This window comes from Vigna unguiculata, chromosome 5 (assembly GCF_037176805.1).
Source record: "Vigna unguiculata cultivar grain cowpea cultivar isolate G323 ecotype 2 chromosome 5, ASM3717680v1, whole genome shotgun sequence".
Taxonomy (NCBI): Eukaryota; Viridiplantae; Streptophyta; class Magnoliopsida; order Fabales; family Fabaceae; genus Vigna; species Vigna unguiculata.
The window spans coordinates 18,049,290-18,065,960 of record NC_140796.1 but is presented as its reverse complement, the minus strand read 5'-3'; positions in this window follow the sequence as shown (position 1 = coordinate 18,065,960).

Sequence of the window (16,671 nt, the reverse complement as noted above, 5' to 3'; positions counted from 1 at the left end):
ACTTTGGATTTAATTACTAGTGACCACTGACATATTAATTGGTGACTCACCCAATACTTTTTGCATAACAGTATCACCATTGCTCTATTTTAAGGAAATCCACATGTAAACCATTTTTAGTGTATTAGTACCTCATCTCACAATCCCTTCTACATTTTAAGACATATATGCTAAACTAGGTCTAACTATTGTTACTTCTAAGGTATACACTAAAAATGCATTAAAAACACCTAATTAAGCTACTTTTGCAAAACTAGCGTAAAAACCAAACTAAACTAATTCTATGCTAATAACTCCTAATTAACCACTTAAACCTATCCAAACCAATGCAATTGGCTAAGAAAATCTAGAGATAAGGGACTTATCACCCTTAAAACCTTAAAAAGAGTTGATTTAATAAGAAAAACTTTGGAATGTCGAGTTGGAAAATGACCGTAACTTGGCACATTCTAGATTTGTTTTAATATTCTAATATATACAATATTGTAGAAAAGGAGAATTGGAAGGTCAAATCAAGACTTTTAGAGAAGAATATTTTTTGTCTGGAAAGTATTAGATTACTTTCTAGAATAATATTTTTTGGAGAATGAGAATTTATTACATTACATAAAGTGAATGCCTATAAACAACATGATTACTTTAAGTAGTTTGGGGATATGGAATATTTTCTTAAACCAAGTTCTCATGTTGTGTAATAATGGATTGAAGTTGGATGAATGCAATTTGAATAAGTGATGTCTATGAGAATAGCGTTGAAGATTTTCTACAATTTGTTGAACGACATGGGGCTGCTTTAAATAAAATATTATTGTCCCTGGGTTAATTGTTTGAACGGGAGACGACAAGAACTTAAGTTGATACGAGAACATCTTCTATGTGATGGTATCCTAAAGAGTTATACAACGTGGACATAGCATGGTGAAGTTACACCTTCCAACCATATCTCAAAGTCAAGTGTTTAATCCATACTGTGAGGATCTCATGGAAGATATGATTAAGATATTGGACATGAAAATTTAATATCACCACGCGTCTATGATTCATTGAAAGATGGTTCAAAAAAGACTTTAAATCCCAATTGTATGAGTTTCACTCGTTTGTCAGCGACATTAAGATTATTTAACATTAAAGCTAAAAATGGGTGGACTGATAGAAGTTTTAGTGAGTTGCATGTAATACTCCAGAGGGTAAAACATTACCAACCCGTCAATATGAGGAGAAAAAGATATTATGTCCAATGGGTATGAAGTACCAAAAAATTCATGTTTGTCCCAATGATTGTATTCTTTATAAAAAAGAGTTTGAAACATTGACTAAGTGTCGAAGATGAAGAGTATCATGATACAAAGTTAAGGATGATGGCGATGATGAAGATAACATGAAAAAGAGTCCTCTTACAAAAGTGTTATGGTATCTTCATGTCATACCTCAATTTAAGTGTTTATTTACTAATGCTGATAATGCTAAAAACATTTAGTGGCATGCAAAGGGAAGAAAAGGTGATGATTGTTACGACATGTAATTAATTCACCCTAATGGAAGAAAATTGATACCCTCTACCCATAGTTTGGGAGTTATCCAAGAAATTTGAGGCCAAGTTTTGCAACTGATGGCATGAATCCTTTTGGTAATTTAAGTAGCAAGCATAGTTCATGGCTGACTTTGCTAATCATTTGTAATTTGCCTTATTGATTGGCTATGAAGAGAAAATACATGATGTTATCTATGATAATATCTGGACCAAAGAAACCTAGAAATGATATTGATGTTTATTTAACTCCGTTGATAGAAGATTTGATATTGTTATGGGATGAAGGAGTTGAGGTTTTTTATACATATGGAAAAATGAATTTGAATTTGCGAGCCTTATTATTTTGCACCATTAATGACTTTCTAAATTATGGAAATTTGAGCGATTATACTGTGAAATGACATTATGCTTGTCTAATATGTGAAGAAAACATAAGTTATCATCAACTAAAACATGGGAGGAAGACTTGTTACATTGGTCATCAAAGACTTTTGAGACGTAATGACCCATATCGTCGATTGAAAAATGCTTTCAATGGATGTCAGGAGGAAAAAATCCTACTGCCACCCTTAACTAGAGAACAAGTTTATGAGCGTTTGGAAAAACACAGAAGAAAGTTGTTGGCAGAAGCATTTGGAAGAAAGAATCAGTTATATTAGATGTCAAGCATTGCATAGATGTCATGCATGTGGAACATTGCTAAACATCAAAGGTAAACCAAGGACAATATTAATTCTCGTAAATATCAAGTTGAGATGGGTCTTCATTTGGAGTTACAACTAGAAGGTCACGGTAAACAGACATTTTTACCTCCTGCCTGTCATACTCTGTCTAAACTTGAGAAAATAAGCTTTTGTGATAGTCTAGGAGGAACGAAAGTACCACTAGGATACTCTTCAGGTATTGGAAATTTTGTGTCAATGGAAGATTTGAAATTTGTTTGTTTAAAATCTCATGATTGTCGTGTTCTCATCCAACAACTTCTCCTTGTGGCTATTTGTGGCATCTTACCTAAAAGTGTTAGATATGTCATCACTCGTCTTTGTATGTTTTTTAATAGTATTTTTCACAAAGTAATTGAGCCTACCACATTAGATGACTTGGAAAATGAAGCTATCATTATCTTATGTCAACTAGAGATGTATTTTCCTTCTTCATTTTTGACATCACGGTCCATTTAATAGTTCATCTGGTAAAGGAAATTAGAATATGTGGACCAATGTTTTTAAGTGGATATACCCAGCTGAGAGATACATGAAAATATTGAAGTGGTATGTGAAAATTCCATATTGCCCAGAAGCATCAATTATCGAGAGATATATAGCTGAGGAAACAATTGAGTTTTTTTATAGACTATATGTTAGATGAGGTTGGCATTCCAAAGTCTAGACATGATGGAAGGAATGAAGGTAAGGCACACGTGTTGTAAAGGTGATTCGAAAAGATCAACGTGAAGTTCTCCAAGAACATTTGTTCTACAGTGACACATTTGAGAAGCAGTTGGCCATATCCACGTTTGTAAAGATCATCGCCTATCATGGTATATCTGGCGGCCTTAGCCAACCAAGTTTTGTCAGTATCTGGTGGGGGGTTGCCAGTTCAGAGATATTGGATATAAGGAGTGGTCCAGTTGTGGGCTTGGGAATGGGTTAGATTGTCGGCTGAGGTGTGGATTAGGTTGTGGCAAGTGTTTGTGATGGAAGGGGTGGATAGTGTCTGTTGCAATAGGGATCGGTGGCGACTTTTCAATTTGGTGCAGACTAATTTGGATAGGATGTCGGCTCTGATGTTGTCGGTCCAAGAAATGTGTTCGATGCGGACTTGATCAAAAGCGGATTGAATGACTGCACGGACTAGATGGTAATATTGTAAAAGGGTGGGGTCCTTGATCTGGAATTCGTCATTCAGGTGGCCTACAGTAAGCTTGGAGTTGGTTTTGCATGTTAGGGATTTGACGCCAACTTTGCGGGCTAGGGAAAGGCCGGCGAGGATGGCTTCGTATTCAGCTTGGTTGTTGGATGTTTTGAAGGCGAAGTGAAGGGATTTCTCAATGAGGATATCGTTGGGGCCTTCCAACACAATGCCAGCGCCGACACCTTTTGGATTTGAAGAACCATCTACACGAAGTGTCCACTGGTCCTCTGTGGGTGTCTATTGGAGGTCATTGACAAAGTCTAGGAGGCATTGAGTTTTGATGGGGCCATGAGGTTCATAACGAATGTTGAATTCGGACAACTCAACGGCCCAAGATGAAATCCGTCCTGCCAGGTATGGTTTTTGCAATATCTTCTGAATTAGGTAATCAGTTTTGACGATGATGCTGTGGTTTTGGAAGTATGGGCGCAGGCGGCGGGCTGCATGTACCAAGGATAGGGCCAACTTTTCCACCATTTGATATCTGGTTTCAGGATCTTGCAGCGTTATGCTGACGAAGTAAACAGAATGTTGCGTGCCGCCTACATCTTGAACCAGCTCGGCACTGACGGTGTGGTCGGTGGCTGTGATATAAACCAGCAAGGGTTGATGAGTATCCGGCTTGTGGAGGATAGGTGGTGAGGTAAGGGTGGTTTTCAGCTTTTGGAAAATTTGTTCACAGTCGTCAGTCCACGTGAACCTGGCAGATTTTTTAAAGAGTTGTATGATGGGTTGGGTTTGTTCAGCTAGTTTGGGGAGGAAGCGAGAAATGGCTATAAGGCATCCTATGATGCGTTGGACTTCCTTGACGTTGGTGGGACTACGCATTTCGATGATTGCTTTTCACTTTTCAGGCCGCACTGGGTTAGCATGAATCAGAGGAATTTACCGCTGTCGACGCCAAATACGCACTTGTCGGGGTTGAGGCGAAGTTTGTATTGGCGTAATGCGGAGAAGACTGCTGAGAGGTCCTGCACGTGTTGGTGATGGCTTGGAGATTTGACAACCATGTCATCAACGTATACTTCGACACATTTTCCCATCAAGTGACTGAAAACTTTGTCCATCAACCGTTGGTAGGTCGCTCCGACGTTTTTGAGGCCAAAAGGCATAACTCTGTAAAAATAATTGGCATCGTCTGTGATGAAAGCGGTCTTGTTCATGTCAGATGCGGCCATGGGGATTTGATTGTAACCGGAATACGCGTCGAGAAAACTGAGAACTTTGTTTCCCGTTGCGCCATCAACAAGTCGGTCAATGTTAGGTAAAAGGGAAGGCATCTCGAGGACAGGCTTTGTTTAGATCTGTGTAATCAACACACATCCGCCACTTGCCATTGGCTTTCTTCACCAGGACTACGTTGGAAAGCCAAGTGGTGTAATGAGCTTCTTCGATGAATCCTGCGCTCAGTAACTTATCGGCCTCAGCCTTAGCCGCTAGGCGTCGTTCCTCATCGAGCTTGCGTTTTTTTCTGGGAGATATAACGGGCTTCTTTGTAGATGGATAACTTGTGGGATGCTACTAGAGGGTCTACTCCAGGTAGGTCAGTAGTTGACCAAGCAAAAAGGTCTGTGTTGCCAACTAGAACGGGTGTGATGATGGCATGCCCGTCAGAGTTTAATCCGGTGCCAAGGTTGATGGAGTGGCCATTCGAAAGTTCCAGGGGGTGGTTTCTTCGACAGGTTCGAGATGGGCATCTCGGCCCACTCTGGGGTCTAGATCGTCACCCGGCAAAGCGATCCCAGAGTCGGGTGGCCGCTCGATGTGATTGGTTTGCTGGATAGGGAGTTGTGGGCGTAGGTTGGCCATGTAGCATTCGCGTGCCAAGCATTGGTCGCAATGGATGGTGAGGATGTCGCTAGAAGGGGAGGGAAATTTCATGGCCAGGTGAGGGGTGGAGACGACGGCGCCAAGGGTGTTGAGCGAGGGACGGCCAAGGAGGACATTATAAGATGTGGGTGCGTCAACGATGCGGAAGTGGATAAGAATGGTTTTGGTTTGGGCTCCATCACTGAAGACTGTGTGAAGGTCAATGTAGCCGCGGGTGGAAACTTGTTCGCCAAAAAAGCCATAGATTGGTTCATAATATGGGACCATGGTTGTGTCTGGGAGTTAGAGCTTTTGGTATGTTGCCCAGTAGAGTATGTCAATAGAACTGCCTTGGTCTACAAGGACTTTTTTAACGGCGTAGTTTTCTATTTTGACTGTAATGGCCATAGGGTCGTCTTGTTGGTGGTCTAGGCCGTGAAAGTCGTCGTCCGTGAAGGTGATGGGAGGCATGCGGCGTCTATGATGGGAATGGGTAATGTGGTTAATGGATTGGATATGGCATAGGTGTTTCTTTCTGGCGGAAGAGGTGGATCCTTCACTAGCGAAACCACCAGAGATGGTGTTGATAGTGCCGCGTAAGGAGGGGTCGACAGGGGTAACATCGGTGCGAACCGGTTGGGGATCTTGGTTGGTGGGTTGGTTGGGGCGTCTATCATGGCGAGAGTCGTGGGAAAGGCGTCTATGGTCGAAACGAGGAGGATAGCGGGATCGAGAGGGATGATCCTCTCTGCAGATGAAGCGACGGAAGTGGTCAACACGCACCAATTCTTCAATTTTATCTTGGAGTGCTTTGCAATCCTCCGTGGTGTGGCCATGATTGCGGTGGTAGCGGCAGTATTTTGACATATCAGCATTGGGGGGAGTGGTCGTCTTGCGTGGCGACGGGATAAGGTCGGCTTATAAGGCCTCATCAAGGAGACGAGATTTGGGGACATTGAGGGGAGCGTATATGGTAAAGCGGGGTTACCGGGGCTCCCGTGGTCTCGGATCAGGGCGGGAGGGTGGTGGGGTGGGGTTGGCAGTAGTGGGTGCATAATCATTGCAGAATTTAGTATGGAGGGTCTGCATTTCCTCCATGCGAACGTAGTCGGCGGCACGCAACTTTAGCTCGTGTATAGAGGCAGATGGATGAAGGTAGACATTGTTGGCGAAGGGTCAGGTTGAAGGGTGAGAGCCATGCATTGGAGAATCATATCTTGGTTGAGGTGTGGGGTGCGAAGGGCTACCTTACTGAAGCGATCAATAAATGCCCTGAGCGGCTCACCTTATTTTTGCCTGATGCCGAGGAGGGAGATTGTAGTAGTTTGATGTGTGCGGCTGCCAGCGAAATGGGTTGAGAACATGTGTGAGAGGGCGTCGAAGCTGTCGATAGAGTAGGGTGGGAGGGTTGTGAACCATTCGAGAGTAGGGCCTTTGAGGGTGGTGGGAAAGGCTTTGCAAAGACTACGTCTTGGGAGGTGTACAGGGCGACATGGGTGATGTAGACTTTAAGGTGTTCGTCGGGGTTGGTTTCACCAGTGTAACGGTCCAGTGTGAAGGGTTCCCACTGGGCAAGAAGGGGGGTGTTGGCGAAGTCGGTGAAGGGGTGGCGACGTCTGGGTTGGTGGGGTGGTAGTGGGTGGGAGGGAATAGGATGGTGGACAAGGGTGGGAAAGGTGGAGGTGAAGTTGTGAGGGGGGATGTGGGTTGTATGGAAGTAGTGTGGGTTGTATGGTGGGATATGAGTAGCATGTAGGGTGGTGGGCATGTTGTATGGAGCTTGAGTGGTGGGGAGGGTAGCGGCAGGGGTGGGGGTCGCGGCGTGTCCTGGGAGGGTGGAGGGGTAGTAGGTGAGATGGGCTGAGATAATGGGAGTTTGTTGGGTGGTGGTGAAAGTGTGCGGGTTAGGATTGTACTCGTTCTCTTCTTCTGTGGGCTGGAAGGCTGGGGACCTTGCAGCTTCAGATGCCTCCTTGGCCTTTCCCTTTTGAGTGGGATCGGCCTCGATCTTTCGCCTGAGGCGAGAGTTCTCGTGTCGTAGTGCCTCCATCTCATTAGCGCTGTGCTTCTTCAGATCAGCCAGCTCCTATTGCATCTTGGCTTGACCGTCGAGGATGGCGGCCAGATCCGGGTTGATGTTAGTGGGTCCTGAAGGGCCAGCGTCAACTTGCTTGTTAACTCTAGCTCTACTATGGGTTGAAACAATCTTCGGAGAAAAACGGGTAGTAAGGTGTTATCTCGTGCCCCACGGTGGGTGCCAATTGTTCCTGCAGAGAACAAATAAGATCAGTTAGGCACAAGTATGACCTTACCCATATCCGCTATCTCCTCGGTTGGCTTCTTCCCCTTTAGCATATATCGGCTTGGACCCGGGAGGGGTTACCTACAGAAGGGACTCTGAAGCTTAAGTCAGCCAAAGCTCTCAAAAAGTCAAATCAGGTGATTAATGGAGTAATGAATGCATACCTTTAATTCGTGGGGTCCATGTGTATTTATAGATTATTAATTATGTTTGCCTATTCCATGGGTTGGGCCATGGTTTGCGCTATAGGTGGGCCTAGACTTTGGCCCAGGCCCTTAGTATCGACTGTTGTGGGCTTTGATTTCATTAAGTCTTTTAGAATGGTATGATCTGGTTACTTCTCTAGTTGGCTTATGTCATCCTTATTCGTGTATTGTCCTAGGTTGGTCGTTCCTTTAGCAACTTTGGTTATGGGTTTAGGCCGGTTAGGCCTATGTCGGCTTGAGCCGGGTACCTGGGTTGTTTCCGGTATATATGTGGTGATTGTTTATTGTTACTATTTGGTTAAGTTGGCCAGGTACGGTACAACTTTTAAAGGCCTTTTTTCTTTTCTTTTTATAATGGTGTGATTGTGATGAATTTATTATTATATACAAGGAAAGGTGAGGGTAAAGGACGCAAATAGTCTCCCTTTAATGCCTTTCTTTATTTAACATGGGTTTGATGCTTAAAGTTCTAAGGGAAAGTATATGTGCTCACAAGGATAGTTCCCTAATACCTAAATATCAAGGTCACTAGAGCTATGGTCCACTTCATGGAATTTCCCACAACAGTTGGTAAACAACAAGAAGTGGAAGTACCAATGAAGCAAACAAACTCTAGCTGGGGTTCTCACAATGACCACTTGGGAAGTACATCCATTGTGACACTGTTACACAATCCCCTCTAATTCTAAGCAACTCAGACCCTGGTATAGGGCCTCACTCATGTAATGAACAAAATGTGTGTGTGTGTGAAGGGATAATACAATGTATACCCAAGCCCCTACCTGATAATTATTCCAAATACCAAAGAATATACACATACAATTATTATTAAATATAAAAAGAGATAAAAATACACATACCCAAAAAGAAAAAAAAATGAGAAATAAAAAATATGAAGAAAAACCATATCAATCTTGCACATATAAATAAATGGTCTAACTCTCTAACTTCCCCAGTGGAGTCGCCATCTGTCGCAACTGAAATCGCGACGATCAGACGAACCAAAAAAATAAAATTTGTAAAAAATAGAGTTTGGAGTCGCCACCATAGTTATTATAGGAAACTATGGAAAACCATAAAAAAAAGCAAGGTCTGCGAAAAATCAGAATTTGGGTTCGAAAGTCAATTACGCGTAGGGAAGGTATTAACACTCCACAACGCCCGTTCTAAGACGGTACCTTTAATTAAATGTGCAAAAGTTATGTGGTTTTTTCAAAATATTTAATTTTCCCCAAAAATATTAATAAAAGAATGTACAAAAAACAACAAAACTATTTTTTTGATTTTTTGGGCCCGACGAGGATTAATCCTCGCTCCTACGTATCTCCATGTGAATGGAGAATCAGGGTTACGTAGTTCTTTATGAAAAACTCTTTGGAAAACTATTTGAAAAATGATTTAATTTGTTTAATAATTTTGAAAACCTTTTTTTTAATTTTAGTATTATTTTAAAATTGGTCTCATGCGACCTGAGCGGCCGGATAAACACTTGTAATAAATTCTTTTTTTCTAATCTTTTATTTTTTATTTTTTTAATCATTTATAAATTTTTAATATATTTCTTAAAGTTATTTTAAAGTAGTTGCGTATGTCATTGCGACGTGAGCAACCAAATAGATATAAAAGAGTAAACAAAGAAAGCTATTTTTTATTTTTAGATCATCTGTATATATTAAAAAAATCGAAAGTCTAAATTGGATGTCATGCGACGCGAGCGGCCGGGCAGACAATAAAAAAAGGGGGAAAAATATTTTTTATGATTTAAAAAAAAGAATGAAAATTGAAAAAAAAAACTAAATCAAAAGATGAAAGAATTGAGAGTGACGTACCTTAAAAAATTTTCATTGTCTTTGTGGGTGGTAATGAGAGAAAGAGAGTGTAGAGAATGTTTTCTTCTTCCTTTTTTCTACCTCCTTCAATATGTTTTTTTTTTTAAATAGAGATAAAAAAGGAGGTGTGTATGTGGGAGTGGTGATGGGAAAGAATTAGAGAAGTGTAGAGAATCTCCTTTTTTTCGGTCATGACAGAGTGCGTACTTATACTCACACCTTGCAATATCAATGCAATCTCAGCCTTAATTGTAATGCACAATATAAGGAAGGAATTGGTTATGACTATGGTATGTGTTGGACGTAATTCCATGAACCTCTTGGTGAGACCTCATGGTGATGCCTTGTGTGATGGACATAATTCCACGAACCTCTTAATAAGGTTTCGTGGTGGTGCCTTAGTGTATATAATTAGGTAAGGATTCAAGTAAGGATTGCATCCTAAAACTCTAAAGGGTCGGTTAGTCTCACGTGAGCAGACTGACTCAAGTGATGAGAGAAGTAGGAGGCCCTAGCCTTTGGCAGGATAATGGCCTTAGATGTTTGAAGTCTAACCTTGTGCGTGGTAGGGTGAAACCCATTTGCAATGGCTCTGTAGAGCAGTAGAGGCCACCACAAGTGCAAGCATCCAGTGAATCCGACCGATTATACGTATTCGGATAATTGAGTCTTAGAGTCTTGCTTGTTTGCTAATATGATTGTTTGCCTATCTTGTTGTATGTTTATGATCTGTTTTAAGCATCTGTGTACCATAACATGTTAAAATGATTTATACTCTAGCTTACCCTTTCTGTTTGCTTGTGTTTGTCTTGTGTGTGATTTTTCCTTTTTGCAATGATCATCAATCTATTGATGTGAGCAGATGTGGAATCCCCTACTGATCACCAGGGGATGGAAACTCCGCAACGTAGCTAACCTTGGGTTTGATCCCCCTTACTCTATGAGCAAACGTTTTGGATAACTGTCAAACTTTTATTCTTGTTCTGTTCATGGCATTGTGGTGTGCCTTAGTTCTTCTTTAAGTATATTTTTGGATGACTATAATGGTTGACACAAATATATTTTATTTTGTGGCTCTTTATATTATATTGTATGTGATATCTCATTTAATTAAGTTTATTAAATGGAATGTTACAGTTTGATAAAGGAAAATAAGAGTAAAGTTATATTTGCAAATCCTTTAACTTAAGTGAAGTTCTCTCGAGCAACGTATATTTAAATATCGTAACCTCTTTTAAATAGTTTTCCTTGTATCTTCAAAGCAACATTTTGTTTTTCTGGAGACAATAATAAATTACTCGAATTTTAGTTGTATTAATGAATAAGCATAAATTATCAAGATTTTATATATATATATATATATATATATATATATATATATATATATATATATATTATTTTTTAATTTTAGGTATAATAATATTAGACAATAAATATTTAGATAAATAATTGTATTAACTTAAAAAAATATATAAGAATTAAATCTATAAGATTAATCTACCTTCAAATAAAATGAGTACATGTAGACAAATTAATAAAACCATACTGTGAGTTATAAGAATTATAAAATTAAATGTACTTTCCGAGTTGAATTAATTTTGAATTTCGTTTTTCTAAAAAAATTGAGAATAATAATGACAATTTCAAATAAATTTATGTTAGATATTGTGATCATTACATGATAATTTTATTAAAATAATAAAAAATAAATAAAAAAAGAAAAAAAAATAGGGACCACACTAGACCATCATAAAATTACACCATAAACATAAAGAAAGAAAAAACTATTATGAACAAAAAAAAACTATGATTTCTTTCATGAAAATCATTCCATTTGAACTCCATATACCATAAAAAAAGAAAGTTCTTCGGCATATTAAATTTATCATTAGTCAATCTTGTCACATTTTAAAAAAGGCCTTTAATTTTTGAAAGTTTTTGCTTTGAGAGATTTAATATTAACTTTCTTTAGCCTAATCCTACCAGGTTTCCTTGTAGTTTGAACTGACCCATCATCTTCAGTATTATAATATTTTCTCTCATCAAGCATATTAGCCCATTTGGAATCTATCTTCAATTCCTCTCCAAAACAAGTCTCCTTAGATGTTAAAGGATTAAGAATTGTCGGTGAACTATTATGAGTTAAATCTAATTGTTGTAAACGCTGCAAACTATTCCTAATGAAACTAATATCCTCCAAAGATGGCATACCAACCAACGAATCATATTCCATTACACACCACCACTAAATTTTTAATAAGATAAAATCCATTCACAACACAAATATTATCATTATTATCCACCATTGGCTCAAATTGTGATTGAGCAACAAGTTGCACCATAAAAGACTGAATCATAGGCTTCACCATAGGCTTTACCACTATAATTAAAGAGCCCTTAGTTCGACCTTTCGTACTAACCACCTTTGGAAGGTAATGTTGTTATATTTTTGCTCCAACTATTTTCTCCCCACTAGAAATGACATTGGCATCCTATTGTAACCGCCTACAATCAGATAGATCATGACCATTTTACAATTTGAATAAAATAGAAGAAATTTCTCACACTCACCATTAGAAATAAATGCAAATCTTGATCTTTCCACCAAAATTTGATTATGTAACATTTGTTGGCACAAGCAAGCTTGAAGCAAAGAATTGATAAAGCCATATGCATGAAGATCTTAAGTGTTTGATGAAGATCCTCTTGAAGATTAAGTTTTAGTGTGTTAAATCTTTATATAACGTATTAAATGTAATGTGTTAGTGTTATATCTTGTTGGTAGGCTATATGAGATAGGTTAGGTGTCTTGTGTGCCTTAGTGTGTCTCTTTTAATCTGTTAAAATGGATTTTAACAAGTTAAAAGGCTTGTTGTATATAGTTTCTGGTATGAATCCATTCAGTCAGTTGAATTATTTATCAATCGACTGATTTCACTTAAGTTAGGTGAAATCAACTAATTGTACGGAAAATTCAATCGACTATTTTCACTTCAACCAGACTATATAAGCTGTGTTTTCGCGAGCAGAGGTACGAATCTGAGTTTTTGTGCACGAAATTTTGTCATTCATCTCTAGAAAACTCTCTCTCTGTAATACATGGCTAGAACTCGTGTTTTGAAGATCTTGGTTGATCTTGGAGGCATTTTGGCTTGTGAGTAGCTTAAAAAACACATGTATGGTTGACTAGGGACAACCACCATCTGGTTTGGATGTTCTTGTGCCTCTAGATTTTTTTGTGAGTCAAAAATCTTGTATGTTTTGTTGTTCAAAAGTGTAATCTTAGTGTGTGATTTGGAAAACTTTTGATTATAGTGGAAACCAGGCTCAGGTTGTCCTGGTAAACTGGATGTAGCTTTGTGATTGAGTGAACCAGTATAAAAACAGTTGTGCATTTCTCTTTCCCTCATCTCACTCTCTTTGAAACTCTTTAAAAACTTAAGAAAACCAAGCAATTTAATTTTTGGTGTGATTTAATGCGTTCTTGTGTAATCTGAGGTTGTATACTTGTTAAAAATACTGATTGGAACAAGTCTTGTATGTAAAAGATTGTTGTTTGAGTTGAATTCGCGAATTCTGCATTTTGCATAAATCTCCAGTATTTTAGCCAACTGAATTATCTTTTTAATCTACTGTTTTATAGCTTCAAGAACAATTTAGTCTGCTATTTTATATTTTCATCGACTGAAAGTGTACTGGTCTGCTGCATTTACATCCAAACTTTCCAGTCCATTAGATTCAATTGAAAAAAGGTTTAAGCTTTCGAAAAAGTTTTATAAAGCCAATTCAACCCCCCCTTATTGGCTAAACTCACCATTTCAAAACTAACAACATTACGGTCGAATATTACTGATTTAAATAAAATAAAGTAAAATAATATTAAATATGCCATTATTTTTCAAATTTCTTTTCCAAAACGCGAAAAAATTAAAACCTTAATAAAATGTCTCGAAATTCAAAACCATAAATTAAACTCCAGGTTTACATAATTCAAAACTGATCAACTAAATGTTTACAAAATAGTCAAATATAGTCCATAAAACTTCCTAAGTTATCCCCTCCCTGACTCTAAGCGTCACTAGCTCCACCAGAAACAACATATGCTCTCGTGTAACGAATTACATGATCATCGCCAAACACGCACAGAAGGGTGAGCTCATGTAACAATATAAACGTATAATTTAATAAATAGAAGTTCACCCTAAATTACTTTATTTAAGTCAATGCTTAACCAAGAAACCTTATTGCCCTAAGGTTTCCAATCCACAATTTCTTTACCATGGACCAAGGATATATATGCTTCCACGAACCTGCCCACTCGTGGTCTTGCCTCTACGAACCTCCCCACTCGTACTCCAACTCTACAAACCTCCTCACCCGTAGTCCAACACACGTGATCCAACAGCTACGAACCTCCCCACTCGTATCCTCATACGAGAGCATCATAATATGAACCTTTCTGGTCATATTATCACGTGTTCACCACCAACCATGAACCTACCCGCTCATGAGACAGTCAAGCATCTCTTGGTCTAAGTCCAGATCGCAACACATTAAAACGAAATTAAGAAAAACACATTGCCCTATATAAGATACACACTTAAGCTAGTCTTAGGGATTTAAATGCTTCCACGAACCTGCCCGTTTGTGGTCCAACTCTACGAACCTCCCTGCTCGTAGTCCAACTCTACGGACCTCCCTGCCCGTAGTCCAACACGCGTTATTCATCCAGCTACGAACCTCCCCGCTCGCAGCAACTCTCAAGTGTGAGCATGGAACATACGAACTTCCCCACTCGTATCCTCACACGAGAGTATATCTAATATGAACCTCCCCGCTCATATTAACCACACGTTCCATCACCAATCACGAACCTACCCGCTCGTGATACGGTCAAGCATATCCCAAAACAGACCCAACACAACAAGTCATGCAAAACGCACCATAACACACAATGCCACTTGCACTATCGCTTGGCACAACTTAAGCGCCACCAGGCGAAATGACAGTGCAAACCGCTTGGCGATTCCACAACACTGTCGGCGCCACGACAAACAAGGCTTCCCTATTTCTTGCTATCGCTTGATAGTTCACTCTGCACCGTTAGGCACTACACTAGTAATGTGTCACTATTGGTTTTAGGTACTCTAATTCAGTTCCTAGCATCCAACAATTCAATTCTCAAACATCCAGAAACCAAAATTACGCATTCATATACTTCAGATACTTAAATTTACAACATCACAACTCATATGTATCATTCAAGTATAAGCACACATCTATCACTTTATAAATTCATATAAAACCATCAAAATAAAGTGTTATACCCAATACAATCCTAGACAACCAAACAATATACAAACTAGGAAGAACACATAACCATTGCCCCAAAATATCGCACGGACAATAAAATAATAATAATGATCATAATAAAAATAACAACAACAACAAAAATAATGATAATAATAAAATAAAAAATAAAAAAATGAAAATAATAATAAAATGAAATGAAACAATAATAAAAAAATACTAATAAGATAAAATAATAATAATAATAATAATATATTAATAATAATAATAATAATAAATGTGGCGTATTTAGAAGAGGAATTCTAAACACGCATCCTTAGAGTCAAATGCAACTAAAGTTAATTAATTAAATATCAACCCAAATTGATAAAATCACCTCTGCAATCCCCATTTATAAACCACTTTCTATGACTATTCCCTTACCCTCTTATATAATATATTAAAAATTACTAATTATACCACATCCAATCTTTTATAAGAAAACCCAACCTATTATTCTAAAACCCTAATTGCAGCATACCAAAAGTTTAGTCACTACCAAAGCTTAATACCCAAAAGCTACAAGTCATATATAATATCAAATACAACAAAACAAAAGAAGGAAAGCCAACACTTCTAACCTTCTTTAAATATATATATATATATATATATATATATATATATATATATATATATATATATATATATATATATATTATTGTTAAAACAAACTATTTAGTGTTCAATACTCTACACCAAAGCCGATAATTTGTTTCCTTTTTTTTTTCCTTTTAATATTATATAAATTACTATATGATGAATGTCATAAAATGTCCTCCTATAATATTATAACATACCATAACACCACATTTATCCACTTTTCATATAACTAAAAAAAATGAAAGCTCTAGAATGCATCCCCAAGTCACGCTACCGTAAAAGAAAAACATAAACCCTAACCTTTCCTTTGCATCATTTACCCATAAATCAAGAAAATCTCAATGCATTCATGCTATATTAGATTTCGTATCACTCAAATTCATCAATCGCATACTTAACATTAAAATGAAAATTTAATGATACCAAATCACCATTACAATCAAAATTTCTAAAATATAAAACAAATGCGTCATATATTTTTTATTGTAAACAATAATTCAATCAAACAAAACTTAAAATCTTCCTTCACGATCAAACTCGTATTCCTTCCCTCACCCCTTGCTCAAATGAAAAATGCTAGATTTCTGACCCTTCCCATCCATGCCAAAAACATATTTAGCAAAAAGGAACCTTATTTTGCTTAAGTTAAGGTTCAAACACACAACCATCCAATTTCAAAAGCAAATGCACAACCAATTAAACCAATTCATGTTTCATGATAATTCCTAGAATTCTAAAATTATATTATCACTCATCATGATCAATCATAATATCGAAATAATACACAATAAAAATAACACACAATTTGACATACACAAGACTCAAACCCAAGTCCTTTCAACATAACTAGGTACTCTCAATCATTTGAGCTAGTACTATTTCACATCATAATAGCCAACATTAAATGCCATAAAGGCTTCCACTACCTGTATTTATTAAATAATTATTTATTTAATTGTTTAAATTTCTGGGGTCTTACAGATTAGGCAAATCATATAACAAATCAACAACCAAGATACGTGCAAAGAAACCTCGAGACTTATTCTTAGTATAATCATCTAAAGATAATTGTGTACCAATTCCACGTGCTATTGTGAAAATCACTTTCAGCTGTCAAAACTCTTAAGGAAG